Genomic DNA, 12,283 nt, shown 5'->3' on the forward strand with positions numbered 1-12,283 from the left:
TGAAAGCTGCTGTCATACCAGTAATATTATGGTCTCCCATTGCTGTTGCTAAAACAAATAAATTGGAACTACTAACTTTTCTAAATAAGATGTGTTAGTTCATTGTCACAATTCCCAAAAGAGCACCATTTTCAAGTTTTGGGAAGTGTTTTTTCCTTGAAAATGAATGCATACAATTCTTAACCTTTCCCTCCATACTATCCACCATATTCACCAAAGTCACGCCTCTCTCAAGAACCCTTCATTCCAACTTTCTAATTACATCCACAAAGCCTTTGCTTTCATTTCTCCCAAAAGCTGAAATGTTACTCCAGCAGGGTTTCTGGATAAGTTGGGTAAATCTGAATAGGTTAATGTGACTGGTGGGGTTGTTGGAGTTACAGGTTGACCAGTTGATATTTAGATCACCTAGTATAATGGTCTCTTGTGGGAGGTTGTTTGAGAGCCACTGGAGGGTTTCCTCAATTATTGGGGAGTTGTTTCCTGGAGGAATATAACTGCCGATAATGTCAGTTCTCTTTGTGTTGTTTATAGTTAGTATGGAGCCTAAGATTTTTTGCATTTTGGAATGTTGGCAGTGATAGTTGTAGGGATTGAAAGTTGAGTGTATTCTTAAAATAAATTGCTACTCCACCTCCTTTCCTTCCTGTTCTGTCTAGTCTTAAGATATTGTACCCTGGAGGAAGGATTTCCTCATTTAGGATACTGGGTTTCAGTCAGGTTTTAGTTATGGCAAGTATGTCTGGGGAGTGTTGGGATATAAATTCGTGTAGATTGGTGAGCTTGTTAGAGATGCTACAAATATTTATGTGAATGATTAGTAGGTCAGATGTGTGCTTGTTGGAGGGTAGGGTAGTATATGGTCCAGGGTTAGGATGTATATCACCCAAAATTAGTAGCCTTATGCTAGATAGTATAATGTGTTTAATGGTGTGAGCTACTTCTATATAAGATTTATTTTGTAGTAGTTTGGTGTATGAGGGTGATGCTACTCAATGCTAGAAGTCTAAATCTCAAAATGCACTCACTCGAGGCACTCCTTAAAATGGAGAACATCGATATCTGTGCAGTGACTGAGACCTTGTTCAAGGCTCCAGAGAGCACCCCTGCACTACCAGGCTATAACTCATGCCACACTTTTCGGCCATGTAACCTGGACCGGAACACCAAAGGTGGAGGTGTGTCCATATTCATTAAGGATATCCACACCTCCAGGCTAGTTGCTCAGCATAATGCAGCCGAGATTATCCAAGTGCAACTAACTCTGGGCAAAACTGCAATCCAAGTTGTAGCTTGCTACAGATCACCCACCATGCCCCAGGATTCCCACTCCTCTTTTCTTGATGTACCGGAAAATATTGGGGTTCAACAAAACACCCTAATAATGGGCAATTTCAACTACCCCACCATTAACTGGGAAAACTACTCATGTACCAACTCCTTTGCTCAATGCTTTCTGGAATTCATAAACTCCAATGCCCTGGATCAACTTATCCACACCCCCACCAGGGGCAACAATATCCTAGATCTAGTCATTACCAACATGAGTGACCGGTGTTCCACACCTGAAGTCAACACCTCATCGGTCCGATCCGACCATAAGCTAATTACCCTAGATATCCACATCCTATCCCCACCTACCATTAAGGAAACCATGGTAAAAAAATTTTCTAAAGCCAACTTCATGCTTCTTAAGACAGAAGTGGTGAACTTCATGATACCCATGCAGATGGACAATACAGTTATGACTACTGAATCTTGCACAATTGCACTTTATAAGCACTTACATGAGTGCATGGATCGTGCTATCCCAGACAGAACCAAGATGCTAACCTCCAAAAAAAGGAAGCCAATCTGGTGGTCCATTCCATAAACAAACTGTACAACAGAAGGAAGAAACTGTTGCAAAAGAGAGTAAAATCCCATGAGTTGAGGAGCTCCCTGGTCAGCCTCAGTAAGAAACTGCGATCCCTGATAAAATCCTCCAAAGCTAGTTATGAAAACAAAATCTCCACTGATTCTAAAGACAACCACAAAACATTCTATAGCTATGTCAAGAATCTCAATGGCAACACTTAGATCTGCTCTGAGTTACAGCACAATGGCACTAAATATACAGACCCAACTGATATTGCCAACATCCTGGCAGATAGGTTCAGTGCTAACTTTACCCCCCCTCACCCCCTAAAGAGCCCATCTCTATACCGGAAGAATGCAAAGTTCCTGTAATTATGGCTGCACAGGTAAAAATCACACTCTCCAAAGCCAGGAACACAGCATCCATGGGACCAGACAACATCCCAGGCTGCATTCTACACGAACTACAGAATGAACTGGCACCCCACCTAAGTACCATGTTCAATCATAGCCTCATCTCAGGCTTTGTGCCTGCTGAATGGCGCACAGCGACGGTTATCCCACTCCACAAGGGGGGAGCCACCAAGGACCCTGGGAACTACTGCCCCATTAGCCTGATGAGCCTGGTCTGCAAGGCCATGGAATGTATCATCATGGAACTTATAAACAAAGACATTGGTAATCTCCAAACTCTGGACCCCACCCAGTTCGGGTTTGTAAAAGGCAGATCATGTCTCCTAAACCTGATAGACTTCTTTGAATCAGTCACCAAAGCTGTAGACAAGGGTAATGTGGTTCACACAGCCTATCTAGATCTTGCCGAGGCTTTCGACACCATCCCCCACTCTGGAATTATAGATAAACTCACTAAACTAGGTATAAATCCCTATGTCACAAGATGGGTTGCCAACTGGTTCACTGACAGAACCCACACTGTGAAAGTAGCAGACTCCAAATCCGACTTCAGACCAGTGACAAGTGGAGTACCACAGGGTTCAGTCCTGGTTCCTCTCCTGTTTGGTACCTACTTCTCTGAAGTACAGGCTAACACAGAAGGTCTTTGGCTAATGAAGTTTGCAGATGACTGCAAACTAGGAGCCATAATCTAAACTCCTAACGATGTGGACATCCTACAAAAGGGCCTCACTGAAACAGATGCCTGGTGTCAAAGCCATGGCCTCAAGCTCAATGCCAAAAAGTGCATTGTCATCCCCTTTGGTAAAAACTCTGTACCCATGAACTACAACATAGGCGGTAGTATACTTAACACCGAAAGTGTGATAAGAGACATTGGGACACAGTTGGACAGTAATCTCTCCTTTGATAATCACATTGCCACAGTAGTCAGGAAATCCTTCTATGTGGCACACCTCATCACAAAAGGTTTCTCATCCAGAAAAAAAGGTCTTTGTTCCCCTCTACTCATCACTCATTAGCCCCATTATAGAGTACAATGCCCCTTTTGGTATGTACCTCACAAGACATCTACAAAAACTGGAAAAACAGCAGAAATACCTCACAAAGAGGATTGCCAGCCTCAAACAGATGCCCTACGCAGACCGTCTCAAAAAACTCTAACTTTACTCCGTCATATATCGCCTACTCAGAGGTGATCTCTGCCTAACATACAAAGCTATGTCAAACCCAGAGCTGTTGGACATGCTCCATTTAAAGAAATCCCAATCCCTCCGAGCTACATGCTCTAGGGACCTAAACCTTGTCACCACAATAAACAGAACATGCCGGAGAGATAGATTCCTGTCCCAGAGACTTCCCATACTCTGGAATAAACTATCTATATCAAACAAAGCTCCTCATTAGCACTCTTCAAAAAAAAATCTTGATGATTGGATTGGAAATAGCATATTCACCCCGGGGATCAACTCTGTGGCTCTGCTCAACAGTGGCACAGGAAAATAATTTTCTTGGGCGGCAAAAGCCAAGGTACCTTTTTGGCTGGGCTTGTATAGGCCCCAGGGCTGATAGCCTAGTACCTACCTATGAACCTATGAACCTATGTATTTTGTAGGCAAATCCTGTATGGGTGCAGTATATAAATATATCTAAATAGTGAAGGGCAGATAGGGAAATGTATGTGAGTTGTTGGGTATGGTATACTATGTGTTGCATGGTAGGAGGTATTGTGAAGAGGTAAATTGGTTTGTGTTGATGTAAGGTGAGCTAAGGTGGCTAGAGTTAGCAAGAGAAGTGATAATGATGCTTGCATTGTAGTGTTGAAACAGTGTTTGACTAATGCAGTTATGAGTGATAAGTATAGGGCAGGGGAAGTTTGTTATAGTGAGAGTCTTTGGTAGGAGGGTAGGGGTGTAGTTTTGGTAGGTGGGAATCTGTAGCTGATTGGTTTTGGGGTTGGTCAGGTGATATGGGGTTAGAAATATATTTGGCTGTACTGGGGGTGGGTGGGAATGGGGGGTCCAGTAGCATAGGGTAGGCGAGTGGAGTGGGGCTTAGCCAAACCTCAGACACAGAGCCAATCTGTGAGTTCTGTTCATGACAGAGTAGGCATGGAGCGCAAAAGGATAATAGTGCTAAAAACAAGCCAATTGTCTTACACAAACTGTATCTCTTGTCTGTAGCTATTTGAGTGCTACTTTGCAAGAAGTAGGAGATGAGTCTTAATGCCTATTGCCAGTGCTGCTGATTCCCTAGCGGGACACTATCTAATGTTACATACATAAAGACTACAGAACTATTACTAGTTAACAACCTTATGTCCTTTTTCAGTACTACAGAAAGTAGACTGGTTTTAGGTTCAGTTTCACAAATGGAATAGTCTCCTAACATTATGAGCCATCAAATGGAGGTGGGAAAAGCAGGGTGAGAGAGAAGAACAAGCAAAGAGTTCCTGGAAATGAAGAAAGGAGAAATATATCACTGGATGTTAGAATATATCACAAAAGCAAGGTCTGTCTACCGGCTACAAATAGTATAATACATTTATGGTTAGTAGCACAGTTAAGCTCTACACTGTTCAAGGCAGTGTAAGGTATGTTATACAAAATAAGCACATGTTCATTGGCATCTTACTAGCTTACTGACGGATGATGCAAATTTGCCTTACAAGCATGAGGTAGAGCCCAGCTATAATACTATGTCAACACAAGAAAACAGTCTTCTGTTAGGTATTATCAGATAATACAATATTTAAATAGTATGAAAATGCTTACAACTGACGGATGAGGCAAGTTCACCTTACAAATGTCCGGTTAATTAGGGCTCAGCAATAACACTTAGTTAATACAAGAAACAGTCCTTAGATATTAGCAAACAGTGTAATAGATCTGAACAACAGGAGAAAGCTTGCAACACATAACACTATGTGCGACTAGCTATACATTACTCTTATCAACTATCAGATGCAGAAGAATCACAGTATACAGTTCAGTTACAACTGTCTGTCTTCTATGCATTAGCCCTGAGATAACAAATGCTGTCTTTTTACAAAGATCAGCAGGGTATTCACTCTACGTAGTTACTTTTTATAATGTGTAAGCTCAATTATGCCAGTAGCATTTCATTCAGTGGTAGTTTACAGCGTTTGCAAAATACTTTTTATATTCCATAAGCTCAATTATGCCAATAGAATTTCATTCAGTGGTAGTTTACAGCGTTCGCAAATTACAGTCTTCGGTATTTCAACTACATTAGCTTTGCCATATAATACTGTGTATCAGATTGCTCAGTTGTTACTCATACCAATTGCCGCAGCTCAACGGCTTAACTACCTTACATTAGCAGACTAGCTTTTCTAACATGGTCTATACATAATATAACGTTCATAGAATAGCCATACCACCGCCGCTGGGATCCGCAAGCACTAGCACATTATTTACAAGAGGGAAATAATGGTGCGAGGTCGAGGAGTTTTAAAATCTCGCTTCCGTAGACTGGGTTGCCAGGAGATACTGCTTCCTGAATGGTGTAGCTCCTGTCTCGTGGTGATTAGCCAGAACTCAGTCACAGAGCCAGTCTGTGAGTTCTGTTCAGGACCGAGTAGGCATGGCGTGTAAAAGGATAATAGTGCTAAAAAACAAGCCAATTGTTTTGCACAAACTGTATCTCTTGTCTGTAGCTATTTGAGTGCTACTTTGCAAGAAGAAGGAGATTGCCTTAATGCCTATTGCCAGTGCTGCTGATTCCCTAGCGGGACACTATCTAATGTTACATACATAAAGACTAAAGAACTATTACTAGTTAACAACCTGACAATCATCATTGAGGCAATACATCATCAGCGCTGCCAGATGTATGCAAACAGCCACAGTAGGTAGAAAACCTAGAGATGAAAACAACACATAAAAGGACATGTAAAATCAGAACTGCAAGTTGTCAGATGTATTTATTTAACATTTGTTAACTGGGAAAGTCCGACTTGGAATGAAGCCAATTTTCATTGGAGGCCTGGGGAGAAATGCTCCAGATGCATGCCTTCGTAATGGGGGAGGAAACCCACACAAATGCAGGGAGGACATGCAGAGTCCACACAGAAGGCACTCCAGCTGACAATTGAACTGGAGAATCTCTCGCTGTGAGGTGACAATGCTACCACTGCACCAATGAGCCATATAATAAACTCTATTTATAAGCTGTAGATAATAATAGGACTTTTTTTTTTTGAGTGGAGACATTTGGGGAGGCCATATATGCATGTGTGAGCTGGATGGTGTCATGGAACCTCTCCTCACCAGAACAGTGGTGAATGTAATGACAGCTCCAGTTAGACATATGAGTTCCACTTTGTTGATTGATAAATACATTGTATTACAGTTCTTATTTTTGCCAACCTGAGTACCAGCAACCTTGACTGTTCTATTCCATTCCTATGGTGTGCTCTTCCCACACAAAGGTTTTCTTGTGTACATGCTAAGCAGCTGCCTGCATTTGCCTACTGTCTTCTCTCATGCATTGCTGTGTAGACATGTGTCATTATGGCTGGCTGGCTGTACAACTGACGTTTTGTCCATTAAACTGCAATCCCACATCTGCTAAGCTAGCTAACATGTCTACTGTAACACCTTTCTTTCTGCACCCCCCCCCCCCCCCACACACACACACATCTTTGCTACTTCTGAGCAATTTTAGCCTTGTTTGCTGCTTGCTGATCTGTTTATAAGTGGACTGCATATAGCTTGATTTTGTTGTGCTACACAATTATTTCAATGAATGTTTTGTAGCCATGTCTTGTTAATTGCATGGATCTCTGTTTGCTTTCTATCCTGATTATCTAGCTAGGTCATGCCTGAAAAAAGGATTGCATAGCACTATTTAACTACATTCTCTAAATAAATAAATGGCTATAAAAACACTGTTTATATGAAAACACACATGGCTACACATATGTCCAATAATCTAATCAGCATTTAATACAATTATTTATTAAGACAGAGACATATAACTTTTTTGCAAATTTTACAAACCATTTCTGCATTTGTGGATAAAACCTTTGACAATTTTCTGGGGATTCTGGCTATGAGAATTTTTATTGAGCCAGTGTTGCCACTGATTTTGACCACTAAGTTATTGCTGTGGAAGAAAAAGTACACTACGAGTAGAAGAATTTTGAAAACATTTGTACATAACTCTATTAAAAGTTTTATCCCTCACAAAATAGGGAGGGTGCCTGGCATAAACCTCAACAAAGTCTAATCAAATCATGCAATGCAACTGTTCAAGTAAAACAGGCTTATATAGACATAGGCAACAATTATTGTTAATTGCAAAGATGAACAAGTTATTTGACAAATAGTTGTGAACTTCAAAAAATGGTAGGTGTACTTCTTTGATAGAGTCATGAGCTGCATGGTATGTATTCTGGATTCACATCACTGAGTCCACAATCAAAGTATCAAATGTTAGAACATAACATTCCAGACCAGTGTGTCCTTCTACGATGAGCAAAAATCTCACTTTGACCACATACATAGCTAAGGAAATCTTAGTGAAGTAATGGAATACTTTAAAACACAATATAATACTAAATAAGTCTAAAACATCAAAGAATGCATTTTTTTCCAAAAGCTACCCCTGTCTGCACTGCTACATTAGGAGCTTCCCCACACTCCATCTTATATAGGCATACTAACACCCTGGCCACAAAACACTGAGGAAATATGCAACTCTGTGAACTTCTCTAGTTACAGATAGAAGCTTGTTTTGATGCTTTGGTCCATATTTTGATAATGAAGCACTTTGTTTAACAGTGTTTCAATATCTTTGTAAATAGCATAGCTAGATTTGACAATATTGTCTTTTAAGTGCTTTATTAAAGAAGCATTTAATAAATATGGTGTTTCAGGGACAGAGAGTCATGAAATGCATTTAGCAAGGAGTCTTGTAAAACACTAACACGATTCCATGTTTTCTTTGTTAACAGAGACAATAGACATTGACTGCAAAACAATGCCTTTAGTATAATTTGTATACATTTTTAAAGAAATAATCAATAATTGGTGGACAGCAAATGAGAGTATATTGTACATTAAGCAATACACAAATGAATGTTGAAAGGAGGTGGTTGTTTTAAAGGTAAATAAATCTACTTTCTTTCACTATGAATCTTCATGTTATAAATCCTCAAGGAACTAACCTGTCAAGCACAACTCCTTGACAAATCAAATCCATAAAATACATTAAATGTTCTTTTTTTTTCTTTTGAGATGTGAGAAGCAACTACACTGCCTCCCTCTGAATGTATATATACCTGCTCCACAGTCACACAGACACACACAGAAACGGAGCAGGCAGTTATCTCCTATGGAAAACAATGAACAGGGAGTTTCATCTCTACAAACTGGTCTTGGTCAGTTACTTCTCAGTGAGTTGTAAATCACTGAAAGCAGCCAGACTGTGATGGTGATACATTGAGTATTAAGACTGAACCAGTGTCTCCTAAATATGATTGACATTACTTGGTACCAACCTGTGCAAGATTATGCATACTTTTCTGTTGTCTCCAGAAGCCAGAGGCATTAACTCCCTTTGAGAGGTATCTTAGTGGTTGAAGCCATGATATAAAGTATTTTTTTTTCCAAAAGCCAAAAAATAATCTCAGTCCATTTTATGCACTCAACAGTACTCAGCTTCCATTTCCTAATTAACTTATATCTTTGGTAAACAAAATTAAGTCCATTAAGGTCTTTGATGTGTGTTTATACATGTCAGGTAGAAGGACATATATATATATATATATATATATATATATATATATATATATATACATATATATATAAATATATATATATATATATATATATATAAAATATGTAAAGAACTAGGAAAAACAATAAGGAATACAAGCTTACTCAAAAAGCCAAAATACATAATTTTAATATAGTTGATGGAGTTAATAGTAAGCTATTTAGACAAGATAACTACAGTCTTCAAAAAACATTACATGTGTTTTATTATTAAAACAAGTCAAATTAATATATCACTTATGGTAAGAATCCCTCTCTCCTGCTCCATTTGGAATTAAAATTCCCAAGAACAACATAAGAAATTTTACAAGTCCAGAAAGCAGCAACTATACATGCCCTATAGGGACATCTAATCTCCATCTGGCAGGATATAACTCAGTTAGTGCACTAAACAATTGCCTTTTCCAACAAAAGACCATTTATGCATTTACAACAAAGTAGAAGCTGAAAACCCCTATTTCCCAAAATGGGAAAAAACATAAATTTAAATCCTGAGTCTAAAATAAAAACGTATACTTACCAGTTAAATCTGTGGGTAAGAGGATATATACTAATTTGGGTGAACTTCACAAGGTAAAAAGTTGTTCAATATAAAGTTAAGATTCTGTTTAGAAAAGCATTACCACTATCTTTATTTGATTACAGTAGTGTGCTGCCTTTCACTGTGGTGATGCTTCTTTAGATAAAATAATTAATAATTACCATTTTAAAATTTAAGCATAATGCCCCTTTATATATGTATTGCTGCGGGATGGATTCAGAAAACATTGCCATGTTAAGATGGGATGATTTGCAAGACAAGTGGGCACAGACTACATTCAGTTCAGAGACACATGTACCACTTGCAGTGAATGTCGAGTAGCAGGGTTTGGCATAGTACATCTTACATGTACTAGTAGCAGCGAGCATGGTACATCTTATAAGTTCATAGGTTCATAGGTTGGTACTGGGCTATCGGCCCCAGAGCCTATACAAACCTAGTCAAACAATTCCCCGGATATTTCTTCCCACAATATTTACTTCCCTGGACTCCTGTCTAGCAGGGTGACTGACGTGATCCTTGGGGTGAATTTCCTGTCTCCCATCCAATCATCAAGGTTCCTTTTGAAGAGGGCCAAGGAGGCACTCTGCTTGACATGTATGGGCAGTCTATTCCAGAGTATGGGGAGTCTCTGGGTCATGAACCTATCCCTCCAGCATGTTTTGTTCATTGTGATGACAAGGTTTAGATCCCTGGAGTGTGTGGCTCTGAGGGACTGGGATTTCTTTAAGTGGAGAATGTCCAACAGCTCAGTGTTTGACATGGCCTTGTATGTTAAGCAGAGATCGCCTCTGAGTAGACGGTATGCCACAGAGTATAGCTGGAGTTTTTTTAGATGGTCAGCATAGGGCATTTGGTTTAGGCCTGTGATTCTTTTAGTGAGGTATTTCTGCAGCCTTTCCAGCTGTTGCAGATGTCTTGTGAGGTACTCCGAACTTCTAACCACCATAGCTCTAACCAACAATTACTTGATGTCTACCACCCAAAAAAGTCAGTAGGCAAACTACTCTACAAACACTCCCTTGCCCATGCTTGGAACAAACTTCCCCTTGACTTACGTTCAATCTCCAACACCTCACACTTTAAAAATTAACTAAAAGCTTATTTTCTCAATTCCAAGACCTGACCTGGGCATGACCCCGCCTAGTTTTCCTTCTCTTTATGTACCCTCAAAAGATCCATACTTAGTACCTCATTACACCTCTCTCTCTAATGTGTCTGCTATGCATTTGCATAATTTTATACAAACAAAAACATTTTATTGTTGACCTATTGAATTATATCAATGTAAAATTATGTTACTAAGCTTCTTTTTAATGCAACTTTAACTTTATGCATGTAACCCAACATTTTTGCTATAACTGCTATTATATTAATATTGTTTAAAATTATACTACTGGAGCTTTTCTCCTCGGGTCTACACTGAAAATGGGCCACAATCCCAGTTGGACAAATCTGGTTAACAAATGTCAATAAATAAATAAATAAATAAATAAATAAGTAAAGGTACACACCAAATGGGGCGTTGTACTCTATAATGGGTCTAATGAGGGATGAGTACAGTGGGACAATGACCTCCTTTTTTCTGGATGAAAAACCCTTAGTGATGAGGTGTGCCACATAGAAGAATTTCCTGACTGTTGTGGCAATGTGGTTATCAAAGGTGAGACCACTGTCTACCTGTGTCCCTAAGTCTCTTATCACACTTTTGGTGTTTAGTGTACTGCCACCTATATGGTAATTCATGGGTACATGTTTTTTTCCCAAAGGGGATAACTATACATTTCTTGGCATTAAGCTTGAGCCCATGGCTCTAGCACCAAGAATCTGTTTCTGTAAGGCCCTTTTGTAGAATATCCACATCATGTGGGGATTCACTAATGGCTCCCAGTCTGCAGTCATCTGCAACCTTTGTTAGCCAGAGTCCCTTAGTGTTGGCCTGTACTTCAGAGAAGTAAATGCCAAACAAGAGCAGTCCCAGGACTGAACCCTGAGGTACTCCACTTGTCACTTGTCTGGAGCTGGATTTGGAGTCGGCTACTTTTACAGTCTGGGTTCTGTCAGTAAGCCAGTTGGCAACCGATCAAGTGACGTAGGGATTTATGCCCAGCTTAGTAAGTTTATCTATGATTCCAGAGTGGATGATAGTGTTGAAGGCCTTGGTGAGGTCCAGATAGGCTGTGTGGACCTCCTTACTCTCATCCATAGCTCTGGAGACTGATTCAAAGAAGTCAATCAGGTTCAGGAGACAAGATAGGCCCTTCATGAACCCAAACTGGGTGGAGTCCAGTGTTTGAAGGTTGCCAATGTCTTTGTTTATAAGTTCCAGGATAATACGTTCTGTGCCCTTGCAGATCAGGCTTGTCAGACTGATGGGACGGTATTTCCCGGGATCCAAGTTGGATCCCCCCTTGTGGAGTGGGATAACTGTAGCTGTGCGCCACTCAGTGGGCACAATGCCTGAGGTGAGGCTATTATTAAACATGACACTTACGTGAGGTGCCAGTTCATTTTGTAGTTCATGTAGTACATAGCCCAGGATGTCATCTGGTCCCGTGGATGCTGTATTCTTAGCTTTGGAGAGTGTGGTTTCTACCTGTGTGGCCATGATTACCGGAATCTGGCAATCTTTTGGTATTGAAATGTGCCCTTTAGGGGGTGAGGGGGG

This window comes from Protopterus annectens, chromosome 6.part0, assembly GCF_019279795.1.
Source record: "Protopterus annectens isolate FY-2018-M chromosome 6.part0, PAN1.0, whole genome shotgun sequence".
Taxonomy (NCBI): domain Eukaryota; kingdom Metazoa; phylum Chordata; order Ceratodontiformes; family Protopteridae; genus Protopterus; species Protopterus annectens.